This window comes from Cygnus olor, chromosome 34 (assembly GCF_009769625.2).
Source record: "Cygnus olor isolate bCygOlo1 chromosome 34, bCygOlo1.pri.v2, whole genome shotgun sequence".
Taxonomy (NCBI): Eukaryota; Metazoa; Chordata; class Aves; order Anseriformes; family Anatidae; genus Cygnus; species Cygnus olor.
In genome coordinates, this window is record NC_054091.1 from 658,399 (window position 1) to 681,653 (window position 23,255).

General features: G+C 51.3%; 1 pseudogene; it reads right to left on the reverse strand.

The window, feature by feature from the left end:
• Window positions 1-910: 910 nt before the first annotated feature.
• LOC121062737 lies at window positions 911-17,629 on the reverse strand (annotated as a pseudogene).
• Between the last annotated feature and the right edge of the window lie 5,626 nt (window positions 17,630-23,255).

The following is a 23,255-nucleotide window of genomic DNA, read 5'->3' on the forward strand; positions in this document are numbered from 1 at the left end:
CTGCCCCTGCCGATCTCCTGGGCTCTCCTGGCAGCTCCTGATTCCCTCCACAAAAACATTCACCTGCCATCAGCCTCATCTTGTGCTGTAGTGCAGCAGGCATTGGGGCTCTTGGAGTTGGGGACCATTCACTGTCTCCGTGGGTAACGGCCACCAGCGAGGAACCTCTGAACCAGCCACAGATCACTAAAAGTCCATGCCGGGACTCTGTTCTCATCACACCAAGCCCATGTGGAAAACAGTAAAGCACGGAGCCTCTTTGGAGTTTCTTCCTTGGGCTTGTTCTTGACAGCAACTTTGCAGGAAGGCCTCAGCCTTCAGGCAGTGCCCAGAGGGGATCCCCTCTTTGGAGGGAAGTGCTGCAGTGGAGGCCAGCTGTGCCACTGCCGTGCCCACTGCCTGTCCCTGCCTGCAGTCCCAGCACAGCCCCACAGCAGCACTGGCACCAAGCTACAGGAGCAGCCGGGCCTGACCCCACCAGCAGGGCTCAGCAGGAGAGGGTGGCAGTGGCAAGAGAGCAGCTCTGCATGCACCAAGCGCTGGTGCTCCCTGGCCGTGCTGCTGGGATGGGACTCTTTTCCTCTGCACCCCTGCACATGGCACTGCCCCTGCAGAGCCAGACCAGGTCTCAGAGGAAGGATATCAGACAAAGAAGGCAGTGCAGGCTCCTTTATTTTGTTCAAATTCACAGAGAGAAAGGCTCCCTGTGCGCAGTCTCTAAACATATTTACTGAAGTGGAATCGGGATGGATAATATAGTTTTCATGGGCAACATTAACAGAAGTAAAACTAAGGAAAACCTGTAATATAATTGCACATAAATACACACACACACACACAAAGAAAACGAATATAGGCTGTCCCTGTAATAGTTGACATTATGAGTCATCTGCAAAAGAATACTGGCAATTTATTCTTCTGAAACACATCTAGTCACCAATTTCCACAGGGCGTCCTTGAGCTCCTGGTTTCTCATGCTGTAGATGAAGGGGTTCACTGTTGGAGGCACCACCGAGTACAGAAATGACACCACCAAGTCCAGGGTTTGGGAGGAGATGGAGGGGGGCTTCAAATAGGCAAACATGATAGTGCTGACAAAGAGGGAGACCATGGCCAGGTGAGGGAGGCAAGTGGAAAAGACTTTGTGCCAGCCTTGCTCAGAGGGGATCCTTAGCACTGCCCTGAAGATCTGCACATAGGAGAAAACAATGAAAACAAAGAAAGACTAAAGAAGCACTAACTACAATAAGCCCAACCTCCCTGAGGAATGACTTCATTCAAAAGAAATACATGGGGGTGTGGAGGTGGTGGCCGCAGGCTACAGCGGTGATGATGAGGCTGTTGCCCAGGAGGGCAGCCAGGTAGATGCCCAGGAAGAGCCCGAAGTGCAGGAGCTGCAGCTCCCGCGTGTCTGCAAATGGCAGGAGGTGGAACTCGCTCACAGAGCTGCTGTTGGACATTTGCTGCCCTTCATCAAGGAGACTGCCAAAGAATAAAAAATAAATTGACTGATAGGGGAAATTTCTGTGAGCAATACTCATTTCATTCCTCATTGAAGCCTTCACATTGCCTTTCTTTCCAGGAGGACCTTTGTGTGTCTCCCTGGCTGGAGCCCTGCTTTGTGCAGGCTGAGTGTCCTGTACATCCCCAACGGGCCACCTGTGTTACGCTGCAGTGGTACCTGTTGTTGTGGGTGCAAACCTCAGCCAGAGGTCACATCCAGGAGGGCTGCTCTGTCCATCCCCTTTTGCCCAGCTGCTGGGTGCTTGCAGCACTCAGTTGGGGGATAGCTGTGCTCAGTGGTTGTGCTGAAATATCACCTGGGCTGTGCTGGGAGAAGAGGGCACCAGCTCCAACTGCAGATGGAAATGTCTCCCTTTTAGCACAAATGTGCAGAATTCAGTGACAAAGGTGCTGATTCCAAAGGGCAGATCAAGGGAACTTGGATGTTGCAAAGACCTTCAGTTATGCTTTGCAGGAGCTCTGGCTGCATAGGAGGCAATATGGACTTGAGGACAAAGGACAGGGAGCCTCACAGATTCTCCTTGCCATGACAGAAGCTGTGCTGAGGAGGAGAGGAGAGCAGGCCCTACTGCAAGGAAGGCGCCTCCACTGCAGGGGTTGGCAGGGAGGGAGCAGCTCCCTCTCACTGCCTGCCCAAGTCCCTGCTGCCTGCAGCTGTCCCTGCCAGCAGCTGTTTCTCTGTCCTCATGTCTCCTCCTGTCCATGCTCACAGACCCCATCCCGCCTGCTGTGTGCCCAGCTCTGCTCTGCAGACACCTCCCATCGATAGGGACAGCTCTGGGGACCTCTCCCTCTCTGTAGGTCCTAAGAAACAGCTCAGAAAAACCCTGGTGCAGTCTGTAAGCAGAGAGAAGGGAAGGGATATTCTGAGGTTCCTCACTAACCTGTTTATGCCTCTGTCCAATGCAATAGGAAGCTCCATCATTTGTGCAAACCCAACCACTCTGTTAACATAGAGCCTACCCAAGAATTAGAGCAGGAAAATGCAGGCAGAGACTGCAGAACATGTCTTCTCTTTGCAGGCAGCCCCTGCCCTGCCCTTCCTTGGACCAAGCCCCCTGGGCAATGTCCTGGGGGTGCTGTGGATCTGCGAGCAGGCTGCCCCAGGCAGCAGCCTCCCGCCAGCAGCAGGATCCTGCCCTGCCGGGGGGGCTCCTTCCACCCGCAGCTTCTCCCCGCAGCGCCCTGGGCAGCTCCCCGGGCAGGCTGAGTGCTGAGCCTGGCAGGCGGCAGAGGCCCTGCCGTGGCACACAGCCCCTGGGGTACAGCAGGGACCCTGCTCTGCACCACAGCCCTGGGCACCCCTGCAGGTGCCCTGCAGCACCTTCTCCTCCACACTGCACAATCCATGAGAGACATGCTGGCAGCTCCTGGCCAGGCAGAGACATCCCAGATCAAGAAGCCCCTTCCAGGAAGCTCCCATGCAGTGTCCTGCAGCCAGAGACTTACCGTGTGCAGAGCTATGAAGATTTCTCCAGCACTGAGCTCTCCTCTGCCCGCACCCTCCAGGCTGCCTGGAATCACTTTCTGACTGGGTTCCTGCGGTCAGAGCTTCCAGCCCTGCTGCGCTGTGCAGAGGAGCTGCTCCTGGGCAGAGCTGTCTCTCTGCACCAGGGCCCTCTTGCCAGGAGCTCTCTCTGTCCCAGGAGCCTGGCCCAGCTCAGCAGCAGAGGCCCAGCCCAAGGCATTGTGATCACCCCTATGGTGGCTTTGGTGATGAGCCCATGAACCTCAGGCACTGAGAGCAAATTGAAGAAATCTCTCAAGAAGTCCAAGTCAGATGCAAGTTTCCTAGAGTGTCCCCCTGAGGGCCAGGACTGACACAGCCTCCCTTGGAGCTTGTTAGAGCAGAACATTGGCGGCAGTGAGGACAAGGAGACAAAGGCAATGTGAAGGTGACACTGATGTATAGACAAAGTGGATGTGTTTCACCAAGCACAAGGGCCGAGCCTTGACCCCCAACCCCTGGGAAGGGAGATTCTTTCCCTTCACACCTTGCTCAGGGCTCTTCCTGGGGCAGTAGGAGATGGGGATGTGCATTGCCAAGAGCAGGAGAATGGTATGGTCCCTGCCTGGTTCATGGGTGGGGGCGAGGAGGCCATGAGGCCCTGGTGCTTTAACGATAAGCTGTCTCCTCATAGGCCTCAGTGGCAGAGACAACAGCCATAGCCATGGACACACAGACCTTAGTCCTGTTGGGACTTTCAGCCTTGCCACAGACCTTGCTCCTCTCCACACCAGACTTTCCTAGGAACTCCCACACCTGCACATCTTTCCCTGCTGGCTCCAGACATCCACTCTTCTTTCCCACCTTGCTCTCACAAAAGGATCCTCCTGTCTCTGTTGATAAGGACTCCATTCTCCCTGAGGTTTCCTTGAAATGCAATGCCAGGGGCTAATCCAGACTCCCTCAGGGGGACCTGTTACACCACACCATTGTTCTTGGAGTGATATTTCATTCTCTTCATGCCCAGTCTCTACCTCCAGGTCTCCACTTTGTGGTATTATTTCTGTCTCATGCTGTCTCCCACTGCAGAGGGAAGCTACAGTATATCAAAACCAAACTTTGGGCAGTCTCAGGCTACTCCTGTACTTGGAGCCTCCATGCCACTAGGCCAGAGAACCCCATGGTCCTCATCCTCTCTACACAGGCCAGGTGCTTTAGGCCCTGAACCCCACCTTGGCAGAACTTCTCTGGGCACTGTCCTGCACCCCTCCAAAATGAGGAGCTATGCACTGGGACATCCCTGTGTGGGTGGTGTCATACTGGATCTGAGCTGAGTATGATAACTCAGATTTTCTTGGTGGCCATGTTCCTCATAAGGCAGCTCTGTAGGAAGCTGGCCTGGTTCCTGGTGAGCAGGCACTGCCGCTCGTATGGCATCCCTCCTGGTGCCCAGGCCCTCCTCCTCCTGGGCACTGCTTACTCAGCAGGGTCCCAGTCTGCCCTGATGCATGGGGTTACTCTTCCTCTGGTGCATGACTAGGCTCTTCTCCTTGTAAATGTCAAGAGCTTTCTGTAGGTGAAATTCTGCTGTTTCTCAAGGTTCCCCTGGACAGATGCTCTATTGTGTCAGCTGTTAATGTCTGTAGGCAGATGGCTCACCCTGATTGTGCTGTCTCTCAAAAGATAGCAGTATAAGGAGTTGCTGGACAGTTTGGACAATGCAGCAGTTACTAGTTGAATGGAATTACAGGACAGAGTAAAAGAAGAGTAGGGAAAGGAAGGCTGCCAGATTCTATGCCAGAAGCCTTTTCTGTGCTTCTTTGCATGCATGCTGTCATTTTGTGCAGAATTGGCCCAAAGCCATGCACAGGTCTTTTTGTTTGTTTCTTTGTCCAGAGCAGAGTATTTCCTTCTCACTGTCATGTTGTACGACCGCTACGTTGCCATCTGTGAGACCCTGCACTACGGGAGCCTCCTGGGCAGCACAACTTGTGCCAAGAAGGACCTAGACAGGTTGGAGATTTGGTCAGGGAGAAATTTAATGAAATATAATGAGGGCAAGTGTAGAGTCCTGCATCTGGGCAAGAACAACTCCAGACACCAATAGAATTTGGGGACTGCCCTGCTGGAGAGCAGCAAAGGGGAGAGGGACCTGGGGGTCCTGGTGGACAGCAGGATGACCATGAGCTAGCACTGTGCCCTTGTGGCCAAGAAGGCCAATGGCCTCCTGGGGTGTATCAGAATGGCTGTAGTTAGTAGGTCAAGAGAGGTTCTCCTCCCCCTCTACTCTGCCCTAGTGAGACCACATCTAGAATATTGCATCCAGTTCGGGGCCCCTCAGTTCAAGAAGGACAGGGAACTGCTTGAGAGTCCAGCACAGAGCCACGAGGATGATTAAGGGAGTGGAGCATCTCCCTTACGGGGAAAGGCTCAGGGAGCTGGGTCTCTTTAGCTTGGAGAAGAGGAGACTGAGGGGTGACCTTATTAATGTTGATAAATATGTAAAGGGTGAGTGTCAGGAGGATGGAGCCAGGCTCTTCTCAGTGACATCTAATGATAGGACAAGGGGCAATGGGTGTAAAGCTGGAACATAGGGTGTTCCGCTTAAACATGAGAAGAAACTTTTTCAAGGTGAGGGTGGCAGAGCACTGGAACAGGCTGCCCAGGGGCTTGTGGAGTCTCCTTCTCTGGAGACATTCAAAACCCACCTGGACACATGCCTGTGTGACCTGATCTAGGCGTTCCTGCTCCATCAGAGGGACTGGGGTAGATGATCTTTCAAGGTCCCTTCCTAACATTCTGTGATTCTGTGTGTGATTCTGTGAGGATGGCAGCAGCTGCCTGGGGCAGTGGCTTTCCCAGTGCTGTCATGCACACGGCCAGTACATTTTCCCTGCCCCTCTGCTAAGGCAATGCTGTGGACCAGTTCTTCTGTGAAATCCCCCACATCCTCAAGCTTTCCTGCTCAGACCCAGACTACCACAGGGAACATGCGGTTATTGGTTTTAGCCTTTGTGTATTCTTCTGTTGTTTTGTTTTCATTGTGGTGTCCTATGTGCAGATCTTCAGGGCTGTGCTGAGGATGCCCTATGAGCGGGGCCAGCTCAAAGCCTTTTCCACGTGCCTCCCTCACCTGGCCGTGGTCTCCCTGATGGTCAGCACCATCATGTTTACCTACCTGAAGCCCCCCTCCATCTCTTCCCCATCCCTGGACCACGTGGTGGCAGTTCTGTACTCAGTGGTTCCTCCAGCATTGAACCCCTTCATCTACAGCATGAGGAATAAGGGACTGAAGCATGCCCTGTGGAAACTGATATCTTGAGGTGTTTCAGAAGAAATTATTTCTCAGTCATCTTCTGCAAATGACTCATAATGTCACTTATTACAGGAAGAGCCAATATTCTCTACAATAATCTCTTTATTTTTTTCTTTTTGTTTGTTTGTTTGTCTTTGAGTATGTATTGTTAGTACCAGTATTTTTTAGTTTTAATTCAGCTGTTGCCCAATAAAATATCATTATTTGTCCCATTTCCAGTTCAGTATGTACATGTTGAGTGTATGTACTGAGATTCTGTACCTGAGGAGCCATGCTCTCTGTGAATTTAAACAAAACAAAGGAGCCTGCACTGCCTTCTTTGTCTGACGTCCTTCCTCTGAGACCTGGTCTGGCTCTGCAGGGACAGTGCCCGTGTGCAGGGGTGCAGAGGAAAAGAGTCCCATCCCAGCAGCACAGCCAAGGAGCACCAGCACTTAGATCTGCAGGGGAAGTGTGAGCCCAGGAAACAGCAGTGAATGGAGCCCGCAGAGCGTGAGCCTATCCCAGGTGGCCTGACCAGAGCTCAAGTGCTCGATCTGGTGTGAACAGGCAGAGGAGAGCTCTGTAGCCCCAGGGCACACTGCGGGCCCAACAAAGGAGTCTGGTGAGTGATTCCTTGCAGCACTGGGGCAACAGCAGTTACCCCATGAGCTGGGTCTGCCTCGCAGCCTGCCCAACACGGCCCTGCAGAGTGCCCCTGTGCCCCGGGTACCACAGCCCCCTCGCTCTGCAGAGCAGCACCGCCAGCTGCGGCTGGGGCTGCAGCTGGGGCTGGGAGGGCGCCTCCCCTGAGTGTCTTCTAGGCCAGCTTCTGGCACATGGCTTCTGGACATCAGCGTGACCTTCACTGTGTGGAAGGAGCTGAGAGACCGCCAACAGGCACGGGGCTTGAACACAGCCTGCAAGGTCCCTCCTGCCCTAGCACCTCCCAGGACTGGCACAGAACTGGCTCCCATGCATCAGAGAGGCTGGGAGTCCAGCAGCAGTGCCATGGGCTTGAAGGATCACAGCCAGCTCACTTCTACCTGGGCAGGTCCTTGCCCAAGAAGGGGATGTTTTGTAGGTATGGTATTACGAGGGCAGTGGTGCCTCAGAAGCTCTAAGTCCAGTAGGACACGAACGGCTGTTAAATGGCCTGTGAGTTGACTTCTTTCTGAAGTAGCCAACAGGTCATCCCTTGACTTCCGGCTGGGATCTGTGCCTTTAGGCTCACATCTGCTGGTGTCCATGATAGGCCAGCAGATGCACCTGCTTTGCACGTAGGTTGTAAGATCTTCTCTTCCTAAGTACCTGGCAGGCCCCATAGAGGAAGAGGTCTTGGATAGCTGTTGTCATGTCAGAGGTTTCAGCTTTGCCTAATTCATCCTTCAGGGCTGCTTTCAGTTTTCTGCACAGAGGGGGCCACTGCCTCCCAGATGCCCGGGGGAACATAAAGCCTGCATGAGAGCCTGGAAGAAGTTACCCTGGGTCCATAGGAACCATTCTGGAACCAAAACTTGTAGGCAGGAAGCACACTTTTGTGGTGTTGCAGAGCTGCTGGGCACATTGTGCAGGGTGCTCCTACAGACCTTGGTGTCTTTCTCCATGCTGGCTTAGGAGCTGTTTCTTTCTCAGGAATGGAGGAGCCAGCAGAGGTGAGACAAGCCATCAGAAAAAAAAAAAGTTCATGAAAGCCATCAGAAAGCTGCCCCTAAGAAGATGACTGGTATGGGGAAGTCAGGAAAGCCTGGCCAGCAGAGATGAGAGATTTGGGGGAGGGAAGAGGAGCTTGGATAGCAGAGGATAACGATTTTGAAGAGGTAAGAATGTTCAGGTAATGTTGATCCCACCATAAAGCTGACTTAAAGCAGTCATGTTGTTGGTAATAGAAGATGAAATATACATTTATCCAATGAATATTGCTTAATATGTTACATTTGTGATGTACTGTGCCTGGGCTGCACTTGGAAGATACAAAATATATATGCAAAGATAGCATGGGAGAATGCACAGATTCATAATGAGGAGTAAGGAGGAGGCTACACTTGGAAGATACAAAATGTATGCACAAAGATAGCATGAGAAAATGTACAGATGTATGATGAGGAGTAAAGAGGAGGACTAAACGAATGCCAAACTTGCAAGACATCTAGATAACAGGGGCCCCTCAGACCCCCGGAACTGGATCAAACCAACCTTACGGTTTGGACTGAGACCAAGGGCTCAGAGAGCATGCATAAGAAGAAAAGGTAAAAAGTTCAACTCTGATGAAGACATCTTACTTCATCCCGACGACCACCAGGACGACCACCAGAGAGTGATACGCAAGCGCAGGAGGACTGATAAGATAATTAGCATACGAAGCGGGGCTAGGTGGAGTTCGGAAATGAATATGCATAGATGTGTTGTAAAACTTAATGCATATGTAATATTTTAGGAGATAAAAGAACTGAGTGAACAAATCAGACAAAGTTAGATTTGGGCAGGCATGCCCCTAACTTCCAGCGCCTAATAAAGCACCTTCATATAATCACTTAGTGGATTATGTGTCTTCATGAATGCTAACAATGTGAGGCCCTTAACCTATTTTATTCTGTAACATTAATCCCGAAACCTAAATGCTACTCCACACCCTGACAGGAATCCACTACTATAATGTTTGACCACAGTATCCCTCGAAGCCAAACTTAGTCCATAGCCTTTTTTCATTACCCTTACACTCTTGCTCGCCCTGATCCCTGCCCTTAACACTAGCTTTAAAATGCTCTATTTAACCCTAGTCTTCTTGCAGACCTAAACAAAACCCTAAACCACAGAGCTTGACCATACCCTAACAACAGACCTGACACCACAAGCAAAACACCAAACCATCCCACTAAACCTTTGCTTACTCTCGAACCCAGAAAAGTGACCTCTAGTCGTTAATGCCATAAATGAACAGCTAACACCCAAAGCCCCCATTCCTGTGCATTAACCTCCTCACCTTCAATCCCTCTCCTAACCCTTAACTTTAGGTGCTTGGCCCCTTGGGGCAGGGCAGGAACCGTGAGGTTGCTGTGCAGTCACATGGCATTCAAAGATGAATGTGAGGGGCCATGGATCTGATCAGCTCGTCAAACACAAGGAGGAGATGGGTGGGAATGCTCTGATGAGCTCAGCTCTGCCTCAGGATCTCCTGCCCCAGCAGGAGGAATGTGACTGGGGCAGTGACTGTGAGGTCACTTCTGTCTCTGCAGTTGATAGGGCAGCAGCAGGAACGTGTCACGGAAAGGGACTGTGAGGTCGCTTCTGTCTGAAGTAGCTGACAGGTCACCCTTGACTTCTCCCTGGGATCTGCACTTTTGGGCTGACATCTGCCAGTGGCCCTGGTAGGCCAGCAGAAAGCACCTGATTGGCATGCTGACTGTGGGATCCCCTCTGCCTACATACCCAGGAGTGCTCTGTACTCGGTGGTGCCTCCAACAGTGAACCCCTTCATCTACAGCATGAGAAACCAGGAGCTCAAGGACGCCCTGTGGAAATTGGTGACTAGATGTGTTTCAGAAGAATAAATTGCCAGTATTCTTTTGCAGATGACTCATAATGTCAATTATTACAGGGACAGCCTATATTCGTTTTCTTTGTGTGTGTGTGTGTGTATTTATGTGCAATTATATTACAGGTTTTCCTTAGTTTTACTTCTGTTAATGTTGCCCATGAAAACTATATTATCCATCCCGATTCCACTTCAGTAAATATGTTTAGAGACTGCGCACAGGGAGCCTTTCTCTCTGTGAATTTGAACAAAATAAAGGAGCCTGCACTGCCTTCTTTGTCTGATATCCTTCCTCTGAGACCTGGTCTGGCTCTGCAGGGGCAGTGCCATGTGCAGGGGTGCAGAGGAAAAGAGTCCCATCCCAGCAGCACGGCCAGGGAGCACCAGCGCTTGGTGCATGCAGAGCTGCTCTCTTGCCACTGCCACCCTCTCCTGCTGAGCCCTGCTGGTGGGGTCAGGCCCGGCTGCTCCTGTAGCTTGGTGCCAGTGCTGCTGTGGGGCTGTGCTGGGACTGCAGGCAGGGACAGGCAGTGGGCACGGCAGTGGCACAGCTGGCCTCCACTGCAGCACTTCCCTCCAAAGAGGGGATCCCCTCTGGGCACTGCCTGAAGGCTGAGGCCTTCCTGCAAAGTTGCTGTCAAGAACAAGCCCAAGGAAGAAACTCCAAAGAGGCTCCGTGCTTTACTGTTTTCCACAGGGTCTTGGTGTGATGAGAACAGAGTCCTGGCATTGACTTTTAGTGATCTGTGGCTGGTTCAGAGGTTCCTCGCTGGTGGCCGTTACCCACGGAGACAGTGAATGGTCCCCAACTCCAAGAGCCCCAATGCCTGCTGCACTACAGCACAAGATGAGGCTGATGGCAGGTGAATGTTTTTGTGGAGGGAATCAGGAGCTGCCAGGAGAGCCCAGGAGATCGGCAGGGGCAGTGTGTGCCTGGGAGACAGCAGCGAATGGAGCCTGCAGAGCATGAGCCTGTCCGAGGTGGACTGACCAGAGCCCAAGCGCTCCATCTGGTGCAAACAGGCTGAGTAGAGCTCTGCAGCCCCAGGGCACACTGCGGGCCCAACAAAGGAGTCTGGTGAGTGATTCCTGGCAGCACTGGGGCAACAGCAGTTACCCCATGAGCTGGGTCTGCCTCGCAGCCTGCCCAGCACAGCCCTGCAGAGTGACCCCGTGCCCTATGCAACACAGCCCCCTCGCTCTGCAGAGCAGCACCGCCAGCTGGGGCTGGGGTTGGAGCTGGGGCTGGGGCTGCCCATACCTAAAAAAACACAGACCTGACACCACAAGAAGAACACCAAACGCTTCCATTAGATTTTGCTTAGTCTCTAACCCAGAAAGGTGAGCACTAGTCCCTAATGCCATATATAAACACCTAACACCCAAAGCCCCCATTCCTGTGCATTAACCTCCTCACTTTCAAACCCTTTCCTAAACCTTAACTTTAGGCACTTGGCCCCTTGGGGCAGGGCAGGAACCGTGAGGTTGCTGTGCAGTCACATGGCATTCAAAGATGAATGTGAGGGGCCATGGATCTGATCAGCTCGTCAAACACAAGGAGGAGATGGGTGGGAATGCTCTGATGAGCTCAGCTCTGCCTCAGGATCTCCTGCCCCAGCAGGAGGAATGTGACTGGGGCAGTGACTGTGAGGTCACTTCTGTCTCTGCAGTTGATAGGGCAGCAGCAGGAACGTGTCAGAGAAAGGGACTGTGAGGTCACTTCTGTCTGAAGTAGCTGACAGGTCACCCTTGACTTCTCCCTGGGATCTGCACTGTTCGGCTGACCTCTGACAGTGGCCCTGGTAGGCCAGCAGAAGGCACCTGGTTGGCATGCTGACTGTGGGATCCCCTCTGCCTACATACCCAGGAGGACCCAGACAGAAAGAAGGCCCGAATATGGGTTGTCCTGTCCCTTCTGCTTGAGTCCATGACTGGACCGCAGGAGGGCGCAAGGCTTGGGTGTGTCTACACAAGATGCTGCAAGGCCAGCAGTAGGCCCATGGATTGGAAGATGCTGGTGAGGTGACTTCTGTCTGGTTGGCTGACAGGCAGCAAGAAGGCTGGTGGGTTGGAATGTGTTCTTTAGGAGAGGTTTCCACCCTGATGGAGCTTTCTTTGGTAATAGAAAAGTGCAGGAGAGAAAAAACTGCCAGAAACTGCTCCTTGGAATGTTGGCACTGGTCATGAGGAGGAAGAAATGTCCCTTAAAGGGTAGTGCTGTGATGGCAAGGGTCATCCAAAGAGTGTCTGTGATCAGACCATGGCTCTTTGTTTCAAGGAACAGCTGGTGAGGGTTGATGACACATTGGTGAAATGATGGAAATGCTGGGATGAGAGCAAGGTGGTGAACGGAGATGGGTGTCTGCAGTCTTTAAGGAAATAGGTCAAAGTACTGAAACCCCGGTAACCCTGAGGTTTTAGTCCCCTTGGCTAGAGTTTATGAGGAGACGTTATACTCATTACAATGGAGCCTCATTGCTTCTTTGCAACCCTGTGCAGAGGCTGGGAGGTGTCCTACCACTGTTCTTCTCATGGCATCACACTGCCCACCACATCCCACACACCCCAGGAAGAGCCCTGAGCCAGATGTGGGGGTGCAGGATCTCCCCTCCCACTGGCTGGGGTCAGGCCTTGGCCCTTCTGCTTCACTAAAACAAACCAAGACTTTTCTCAGCACACTGCCTTTGCCTATCTGTAATCATGGCCTCCAATTATCTGCCCTAACAAGGCCCTGGGGAGGCTTTTTTAGTAACAGCCCTCAGTGGGGCCCATTAATACTCCAAGTCACTTCAACTGTTCCTTCTGACTTTACTTTCTTAAGCAATTGCATCATTCTCCTCTCAGTACCTGTGCTTCATAGACTCATCACCAAAATACACCATGGAACTCATTAAAATGCAGAAACTTCTAAGGAGCCATATCTCCCATAGTTTTCTTCAAGACTTGTAGAGCTAATTGGAGAGCTTTCACTGTGTGGTTAAGGATGAATATTTCAAAGTGCATATAATAGGAATGTTTTATCATTTTAAAGGATTTTAAAGGAATTTTGCTGTTTCAGTTTGGATCTTCATTCTCCTATTGATACTGATTCTGGGTGACTTCATTGGAGACATGCACAGGGAGGAAATGCAGAGAGGTCTGACTGCATGGTCAGCCTTGCTCCTCACCACCCCAGCCCTGCCATTTCTCTCATTGGCACCTACACTTGCATTGTGTTTTCCTTACACCAGACTTCTTCACCAAATCTGCAGCTGGATTTTACAGCTCCTTTGCACCAGCTCTCACCTGCTTTTCTTAGAAACCTGGCTGCACTCAGGCACAGAAGGGTTTTTCCTGTTTCCAAACAAACAACAGGAAAACATGCTGCCATTTTCCAAAAGAAAACAAAGCAAGTTCCTCACCTTCTACGCCTCCAGTGAGGTTTACCTTCCCATGAGGATTACTGTATAATAAGTGTTTTATACTGAGAGATAGGAAATTATAAGTATTAAGATAAGTATTAATCCACATGATATTAATTCAATGATAAATCATGAGGAGTTCCCTAAGGACACAATTAAACAGACTGCTGATAGATGAGCAAGGTTGAACTCCCTGAAGCTCAAAGCAGCAACTGGGTTGGTGAGAGCGGTCTGAGTGATCAAAGAGTAAGGGAAGGGCAAACCAGGAGAACAATGGGAAGTGCATAGGACCAGACAGGCAGCTGGAAAGGGGACATTCAACATGGACTGTTTAATCAAGACAGGTGGATGTACCTGGAAGATGAGGGAGCACACCATGATAGACAAAGCAATGACAATGCAAGTACAGGTGAACACCAGTATTTCTTTTTCTGTGATGAATATAGATCCTGAAAATGCATATTTCTTCATGATAGAAACTACACTGTGTGACATTTTAGGGAAGGGATTGAATCATTTGTGTTAATGAGTACTTGCTTTATGGCTTAAGTACTGAAGAAAATACTGGGTATTGAGGCAGAGCTTTGCTGTCTGACCATAAGCAACCAGTGCCAAGGTCTTCAGAGTAGTTTACTCACATTTGAAATATTTCTTTGAAATCACATTTCATGGTTATGCTTTCAGTGAAATCATTAGGCCTCCAGAGGCTCTGGTGCCTTTATAGTAATTCCCTGGATTTGCAGCTGTCAGAAAGGACCTGCAGGAGACCAGAGCCCATTGGTGGATAAGGTGGAGACAGATGTTGTTCCCAGGGCACATCGGTGGACAGCAGTGGTCTTTCTCCTTGAAACTGCAGCCCAGCCCAGCACATGAAACCCCTTCAAGGCAAATTCCTTCTTCAGTGGTTTCTTGGGATAGACCTTAATTTGAAATGGCCATTGGGATCCCAAGACACTCTCCCTTCTTCCTAGTAGACACCTAAACATCCATTTACCATCCTAGGTCATCTGTGGAAAACTCAGGCTGAAAGACTCAGGAGCAGGACACTTCAAATGGCTGAGAAAGAACCCATCAGCTTGCCCCACTTTGGGAAACCATCCCTTTCCGGCTAGGGATATGATAGTGAAAAATGTGAAATGACCCGTCGGGTCAATGCACAGAGTAAGGGAAAGTCATAGGTATTGTGCTGGCGTGGCAGAAGGTAAAAAAGCACTGCATTGTGCCTCAGACTAATGAAGGAGACCTAATCCAGTTCATCCATGAGATAAAGCAGAGTGAAGGATGTTGCGTTGTGTCCTAACATGGAGAAGGATGTACATCACTGGTGAAGGAACCGTCTTTTTGTGCCATCACCAATGCAAATTATACAAGAACTACATCAAATAAAGGTAACCTGTCCCACCCTGGTCCTGTCACACCATGGGACAGGGGAGGGACCTTTTTCAGTTTCAGAGTCTTTTTCAGAGAGGCTTTGCCCTCTCCCTGCGCACCACAGGGAAGAGCCTGGCCCTGGACAATCCATGACCGCCTTGCAGGTCCTGGCAGGCTGCGGTGAGGGGACGAATGCCCTGGGCCCCCTTCCTGCTCTGCCCAGGACAGTAAGGGCCCAGAGCGGCCTCCTCTCCCCTGCTCCTGCAGCTCTGGGCTCCCTTTGTGCAGCCCTGGCTCTGCAGCACCAAGCCCTGCTGGGAGCCCTCCCCTGCGTGCTCCCAACGCTCCCTGACGCTGCTGTTGCCCTCTGCCAGGCACTGCCCAGCCCAGCCAGCCCCTGCCCACCTCTCCCCACCTCCCTGCCCTCTCTGCAGCCCAGCCCAGCAGCCCAGGCTGGGCTGGCCCCAGGGCAGTGCCCACTGCAGGCTGCTGCAGGGCTCTGGGCACGGCCACCACAGCCCCACCCCCTTGCAAGGCACCACAGCTGCTGAGGCAAAGGTGGCTCTGGGCCTCCCCAGTAGCCGCTGGGCTGGGGTCAGCCATGGCAAAGGAAATGGAGGGCCCCGAGCTGGCGGTGCTGCTGTGCAGAGCCAGGAGACTGTGGTGCCCGTGGAACTCCTGGGGGACTCCCCCCTGCTCATGCTTCTAAGGTTGGCAGCAGACCCAACTCCGTGGGGATCTCTGCTCCTGATACCCTTTCTATCTGCCCTGAAGGTTCAGCAGCACAGGGCAGTGCTTGGCAGGATGATGGGGTGTCTCTATATTCACAAAGGGCAGGTGAGTGCTGCACCAGACCTGGACCATGAGGCTTCAAAGAGGGTGTCCTCAATTCTCTACAATCTTATGGGCCTTCACCTGCTGGCTCTTTACCACCTCACCGGGCATTGCAGAGTCTTCCTTATCCCCTGGACACCTCAGATTTTCCTTTTCCTTTACCAGACTCTTCTTGGTCACTCCTTTTATGAGGTCCTAATCACTACCCAATGAGCACATTGTCCCTGGGTTCCCCTGCCATCTGGCAGCTCCAGATTCCTCTCCAGGCAGGCATCAGCCATCTGCCTCACTGCAGGGGGCACATTCCAATGTAGATGAATCCAAGACCAGTTGTTGTCTGCTTGGGCATGTGCCACCACAAAGGGAGCTCTTGGTCCAGCCCTTGATTCCTCACAGACCATGCTGGGACTTTCAGCCTGTGTCCTTCAGTCCAGGAAAAATCCCAGAAAACAGAAGAGCAGGGAGCAACACCTTGGCTGTATGTCTTACAGCAGCTCTGGAAGAGGTGTTGAGGCTTCTGGGTTTGCCCTGAGCAGCCCCTCTTATTACTGTGGTGCGAGCAGGGAGGCCAGCTGTGATCCAGGGCTGCACAGTGCCTGCTGCTGCCTGCAGTCAGAGGGATGCAACTGCAGAGAGAACAGGAATGTCACCAAGGTACATGAGGGCTAACCCAAAAACAAGAGCACAAGAGAACAATGTGGAAGCCAGAAGAGAGCAGCAGTGAAAAGGCCACATCCTGCTGCTGGCCATGGCCATGGCTCCAGGGAAGCAGCAGCCCAACCTGAAGGCAGCTGAGGGGCAGAGCCCAGTGGGCAGTGAGGGGCAGCCCTGAGGGCCACTGGGGCTGCTCCTCCATGTGGCAGCTGGGCTCTTGGACCTGAGCCCCTCCCGTGTTCTGGGGCTGCTCCCCCAGCTCCAGAGTAGATGAGAAGAGATGGTAGCTGAGACCAGTGAAGTTCTGATGGATTCTTTATTGTCTTTATGTTGTCTATATAATTATATATATATAAAATATAATTTCTATATTGTCTTTATGTACACTGGAAACCTAGTTTTATAGGTAGATTAGAAGATTTAGTCAAATTAATTATGAGGAAGTATGCATATAAAGAATAATACCATTTAAATCAGTATCAAAATTTATGAAAAGAATAATGCAGAAAATAATGTGAAAATTGGCACGTCAGTTTCTCAAATATCTTGATAGCGTTATTCCTAATGGTTACATTATAATAATGTTACTAATGATAAAAATGATATGATACAAATCACAAGAATGTTAACAATACTGATGCTTAAGAAGTGCATATAGAAACAGTTTTCTCACTGCAGCCTTGAGCTCCTGGTTCCTCATGCTATAGATGAGGGGGTTCACTGCTGGAGGCACCACTGAGTACAGAAGTGACACCACCAGGTCCAGGGATGGGGAAGAAATGGGGGGGGGGCTTCAGGTAGGCAACCGTGGCAGTGCTGACCATCAGGGAGACCACGGCCAGGTGAGGGAGGCAGGTGGAAAAGGCTTTGTGCTGTCCCTGCTCAGAGGGCATCCTCAGCACTGCCCTGAAGATCTGCACATAGGACAACACAATGAAAACAAAACAACCAAAGACTAAAGAAACGTTAAACACAAGAGTCCCGACTTCCCTGAGGTAGGCATCTGAGCAAGAGAGCTTAAGGATCTCGGGGATTTCACAGAAGAACTGGTCCACAGCATTGCCTTGGCAGAGGGGCACTGAAAATGTATTGGCCGTGTGCAGGACAGCATTGAGAAAGCCACTGCCCCAGGCAGCTGCTGCCATCTGGGCACAAGCTCTGCTGCCCAGGAGGCTCCCGTAGTGCAGGGGCTTGCAGATGGCAACGTAGCGGTCGTAGGACATGATGGTGAGAAGGGAAAACTCTGTACCAGCCAAGGCGGCAAAGAAAAAGACCTGTGCAGCACATCCTTCATAGGAGATGGCCCTGGTGTCCCAGAGGGAATTGACCATGGCTTTGGGGAGAGTGGTGGAGATGGATCCCAGGTCGAGGAGGGCGAGGTTGAGGAGGAAGAAGTACATGGGGGTGTGGAGGCGGTGGTCGCAGGCTACGGCAGTGAGGATGAGGCCATTACCCAGGAGGGCAGCCAGGTAGATGCCCAGGAAGAGCCCGAAGTGCAGGAGCTGCAGCTCCCGCGTGTCTGCGAATGCCAGCAGGAGGAACTCACTCACGGAGCTGCTGTTGGGCATTTTCTGATATTGGACACAGTTGTCTGTTGAAGAGGCAGAAAAAAGAAGAGACTTCTCTGAGGAAAACCTACGGCGTGTCTTAGAGCACTCGCCTCCCAAGCCTCTCTCTTTGCAGGAGAACCTTTCTCCAGCTCTCTTGCTTAGGCTCTAGCTGGTCCTGTTTGAGAGTGGCAGGGACTGGGAGCAGGGACTGCTGTGGGCTCCAGAGGAGTCCTTCCTGCCGTGAAGCAGGCAGGAAGCAGGAACATGGGGGAAACTCAAGTTCAGTCCACTTATCAGATCCATGAACTTTGCAGTGTTGTTGCAAAGAACACCTCCAACCACAGTGTAGGGCAAGGCAGATTTTCTTTTGCTTAGGACAATGATCACACTCTTGTGTTTCCAAAGAAGTGGAGACAGCTTAAAGCAGAGAAGCCCCAGTCCAAGTGCAGCTGGACAACATCCTCACCTTGTTTCCAGGTGTCTGAGGAGGCTCTCAGCTCTTCCCTCCTAACCAGGGGTGCAGAGGCCTCCCTCCAGATGCCCACAGACAGCCACCCAGCAGCACGGACATGGCCTTAGCATGGAGGTGTCTTCTCCTTGGGGCACCTGGATAACACAAGGATGCCACGAGAGAGCTGCATCCTGCTGGAGAGCAGCCTGAAGACCAGGAGGATGCCCCATAGACAGAGCTGGATATCTGAAAGCTGGGGTGTCCCAGCATCCCATCTGCATCTCCTGCAGTGTCTGGAGGAGGCTTGGCCACTCTGCTCTTGGTTTACCAGGGGCAGCCATGCTATGGCACTCCAAGGGGCTTCTGCCAGACTTCCTCACCTCACAGTGCAATCCAGCAGGACTCTCAAAGCCTACTGCATTGCCCACTGCCCTCCCAGAAACAAGACCCAGAAGGAGACCCTTCCAGGACCTGCAGCTGCATGGCCCTGCAGCCAGAGACTTACCTTGTCAAGGGCTGTGCAGATTTCTCCTGCAGTCAGCTCTCAACATCCTCCCACTCCCAACTGCCTCCAAGCCCTCTCTCCTTCTCTCCTCTCTGCGTCTCTGCTGCGATCAGAGCCCCCAGCCCTGCTGCGCTGTGCAGAGGAGCTGTTCCTGGGCAGAGCTGTCTCCCTGCACCAGGGCCCTCTTGCCAGGAGCTCCCGTTGGGCCCAGGAGCCCGGCCCAGCTCAGCAGCAGAGGCCCAGCCTAAGGCATTTTAATCACTCCTCTGGTGGCTTTGGTGAAGAGCAGGTCAGGCTCTTCAGGCTCTGAACCTCAGGCTCTTCAGGCTCTTCAGGCTCTGAACCTCAGGCTCTGAGGGCCAATTGAAGAAATCTCTCAAGAAGTCCAAGTCAGATGCAAGTTTCCTGCAGTGTCCCCCTGAGGGCCAGCACTGACACAGCCTCCCTTGAAGCTCGTTAGAACAGAACATTGGAGGCAGTGAGGACAAGTAGACGAAGGCAATGTTAAAGTGACACTGATATGTAGGAAAGTACATGTGTTTCACTGCAGAAGGGTTCAGACAATGATGAATGAATTTTGATGGCACCAAGCAAAGTGTAGTGGTGATAGCACCAGACAAGCACAGCAGTGATGGAACCAGAGCTGGCCTCAGCAACAACAACCCAACACCACAGACCAGCTCTGTTGTCCTGAATGACTGTGATGACAGATGTAGCTCAAAGCCATGGAGTAACTACAATCACCAGAGGTTTTGGAGGGATGGCTTTCGCACAATATGACAGGACCCATCAGAGAGGAGGACATACTGTGTGTAATTTTCTGGGAGTTTATTAAACAGTGCGGCCTCTTCAGCACATCCCACCTCCTCCTTTAGCGATATTTCCAAGTCCCTGCCCTCTGGCCAGTCCACGATTACTTCCAAGGTTGTAAGACTGGGGTTTCCTACTGAGCCCGCTCTGAAATCAGTGTGACCCACTCACTCCATGCAGCATCAGGTGCACGATGTGTGGAGAGGACACTCCCTTTGAACATCCAGCCCAATGGCAGCAGTTGGGGTGCCAAGAGGAGATGTGCATCAGCACCAACCACTTCTGAAGCAGCTCAAACCCCTTCATATGCTGCCAAGATCTCTTCTTTGGTTGGGCTGTAGTGGTTGGAATAGTCCTCACTGTCCGTAACTCTAGAACCCGAGGGGTTAACCTCGAGTGTCCCCTGGTACTTTCTGCCAGAGGCTCCAAGTGGGGCCATTCTCCCTGGCTGCGGTGTACAGCACGTCTTTTACACCTTGTCCTGCTCAAACTAGCCCCAGGACCACTGCAGGAACTATCTCCCATTTTATTTTTTCAAAGGTCTGTTGTCGCTCAGGGCCCCATTTGAAATCATTCTTCTTCCAGGGTCACTAAACAGATTGGGCTAACAATCAGATGGAAATTTGGAATGTGCATTCTCCAAAACCCCAAGATGCCTAAGAAAGCTTGTGTTTCCTTTTTGTTAGTTGGTGGGGACATAGCTGTTACTTTGGTGATCACATCCATTGGGATCTGACAACATCCATCTTGCCATTTTATTCCTAAAAACTGGATCTCCTGTGCAGGTCCCTTGACCTTAGTTTGTTTTGGGGTAAAAACAGCTTTCAGAAGGATTTGAATTATTTTTGTCCTCTTCTCAAATGCTTCTTCTGCTGTGTTGCCCCACATGATGATGTCATCAATGTATTGCAGGTGTTCAGGAGCTTCCCCCGGTTCCAGGGCAGTCTGGATCAGTCCATGGCAAATGGTAGGGCTGTTTCCAGCCCTGGGCCAGTCAATTCCAGGTGGACTGGACACCCCTCCAACTGAAAGCAAACTGCAGCCTTCACTCTGCTGCCAAAGGGATGGAGTTAAAATACATTAGTGATATCAAGTGTGGCATAGCAATTGCCTGCCTTTGACTCCCGGTTCATATTGAAGTTCTAGCATGTCCGGCACTGCAGCGCTCAGCAGTGGTGTGACTTCATTCACATCATGATATTCCACTTAGTCTCCAGTCTCCGTTAGACCTTCACACTGGCCATATGGGACTATTAAAGGGTGAGCGAGTCTTGCTGATCACTCCTTGGCTCTCCAGGCGATGAACCAGCTCATGGATGGGAATCAGGGAGTCTTGGTTACTGCAATACTGCCTCAGGTGCACGGCTGTGATAGTGATCATCACCAGCTTTTCTTCAACCCTCAGCAATCCTACAACAGAAGGGTCTTCCAAGAGACTGGGTAAGGTAGACAACTGTTTAATGTCCTCTGTCTCCACAGCAGCTCTGCTAAAAGCCCACGGGTAAACTTTTGGATCTTTGAGGTAACTTCTCCTGAGGTAGTCTAAGTCAAGGATGCACATAGTCTCTGGGCCAGGCCCAAAGGAGTGCTTTTGCCATTCCTTCCCAGTTAGACTCACTTCAGTCTCCAGTACAGTTAACTGTTGGGATCCCAGTGTCACTCCAGAAATACAGATGGGTTCTGCCACTCTTTAGCTTGATAGCATCACAGTACACTGTGCTCCAGTGTCCACTAGCGCCGTATACTTTTATGAGTCTTATGTGTCAGGCTGTTGAATCCACACAGTCCAATAAACCCGACTGACCCCTTACTCCCCCTGGCTGGAGGCAGGACCCCTCTAGTCCTGCTCCTAGTATCCATTACTATGTCAGGAGGACTGCCTGCCGGAAACTGGAGCACCAGTGTCTCAGAAGAATCCCTTTCTGTGATTGGTTTTCCTTGCAATTCATGTATCCATGCCTCTAGGGTCGAGGCAGATTTTCCATCCCATTTTCTCAAGTCCTCTCCATGGTCACACAGGTAAAACCACAGGGTGGCACATGGTGTGTACCCACTATATTTCCTTTCTTAAGCAGAGGGACACTTACTCCTAGTAGCATAGGTATTGGTTTCTACAGGTAGGGAGGAAGATGTATTCTCTTTAACTTGGTGGAAATCTAGAGAAAGATTCTTGACAGCTGAGAGACAGGCCCATAGGGAAGAAGAGAGACTTTCTTCGTACTGCCAGAGTTGGCTAGCTGGTTAATCCACCGTGGGTTTCTCTTGGCCTTTCCATCCTATTTCTGCCAACGAATTGGCATATGATGGTTGTGCAATCTGTACAAATTTCAACCACATGGGTCAAGTGCACTTCATCTGGATCTTTGGATAGCTGTTGTCTAGGTTTCTATATATCACCTTCAGCACAGCCAAGTCCATCAGGTACAGGATAGCTCTGTCGATGGTCATCCAGTTGTCTGGTTGACATATAAGATCTTCCTTCAAGGGATACCTTTCATTCACACCTGACTGGAGTAAGTTCCCTGTACCTTTTTTTCAATCGCTTTGTCAATCACCCCTTCCCTAAAGGGGGATCCCAGGTGCTTGGTTCCCCTGCCCTCTAATTCCAGGCTATTGGCCTCTTTCTCCCAGCACTGGAGCAGCCAGATGACAGTGTGCTCGCCTAGATGACGGCTTGATGTCTGAAATCTTTTCACATATCTCATAGCTCACCCTGGGATAGGGATCCTGTGGCTAATCTCTTCTTCTTCGTCCTCCTGCTTCCATGATGGTCCAACTTCGGAGTAGCCTGCTTCATCTTCTTCTTCCTCCTTTCTTGTCTGGGTAGGCATTTCGTTCCATTTAGAAAACAAAAACAAAAACAACTGACTTTCATGTCCACTGTTGTCTCTTGCATATAGGAGCAACTGATAGTGGCACAGGTTGGTTTTCTGGCCCTGACACAGTGAAAACTTAACAACCAAAGTTATTAAGCAGGTATTCTTTATTACAGCCTCGAGTGTGTGGGGGATTGCTCCACCTAACACACACACCAAGGGTTACTGGCAGTGTGCTTGTATTAGTGGGATAAATACATATTCATTTCCTGTAAGTCTCTTGCATATTCATCAGGTCTCCAAAGAATCATTAACATAGGTTCCCACCCCTATTTGCATATGTACTGGAGTCCTTGGGTGGTCGTCGGGCATACTCTGGTGGTCTTTTGATGAAGGCCAGAACTCTTCCTCACTGCTAAACTTCTGACCTTTCCTTTTTTTGACAGACTTCATCAGTCAAGCCAGTTCTTGCTGGTTCCATTATCTATGCATACAGTTTTTTACTCCCTTATCTTTGGGGTCGTTAACATACAATTGTGCTAGCTAAGACCTACAGAATCAACATCCTTTATCTTGTTCCCTGTCTCAGCCCAGACATGGGGCCCATCAAAGGGTCTGGAGTGGTTGCAGATTGTATCACAGGTGCTGGAGTGTCTGCAGGGTCTGTTGTAGGAGGTGGAGCGTGTGCATGGCCTGTCACAGGGTTGGAGCGGCTGCTGGGTCTCTTACAAGAGTTGGAGTGTCTGTAGGGACTGTCACAGGTTTTGGAGTTTCTGTAGGGGCTGTCACAAGGGCTGTTGTAACTGTGGAGCCCATGTCAGGAGATGGAGCGGCTGCAGGACCTGTCACACAAGTTGGAGTGGCTGCATGGACTATCACAGGAGTTGGAGTGCTTGCAGGGCCTCTCACAGGGATTGGAGTAGCTTCAGGGACTGTCACAGTAAGTTGCAGTGGCTGCAGGGTGTGTGGTAGGTATTGGAGTGGCTGCAGGGCTCATCTCTGTGGCAGCAGGGCCTTTCAGAGGAGTTGGAGTAGCTGCAGGGCCCCTTGCAGGTGTTGGAG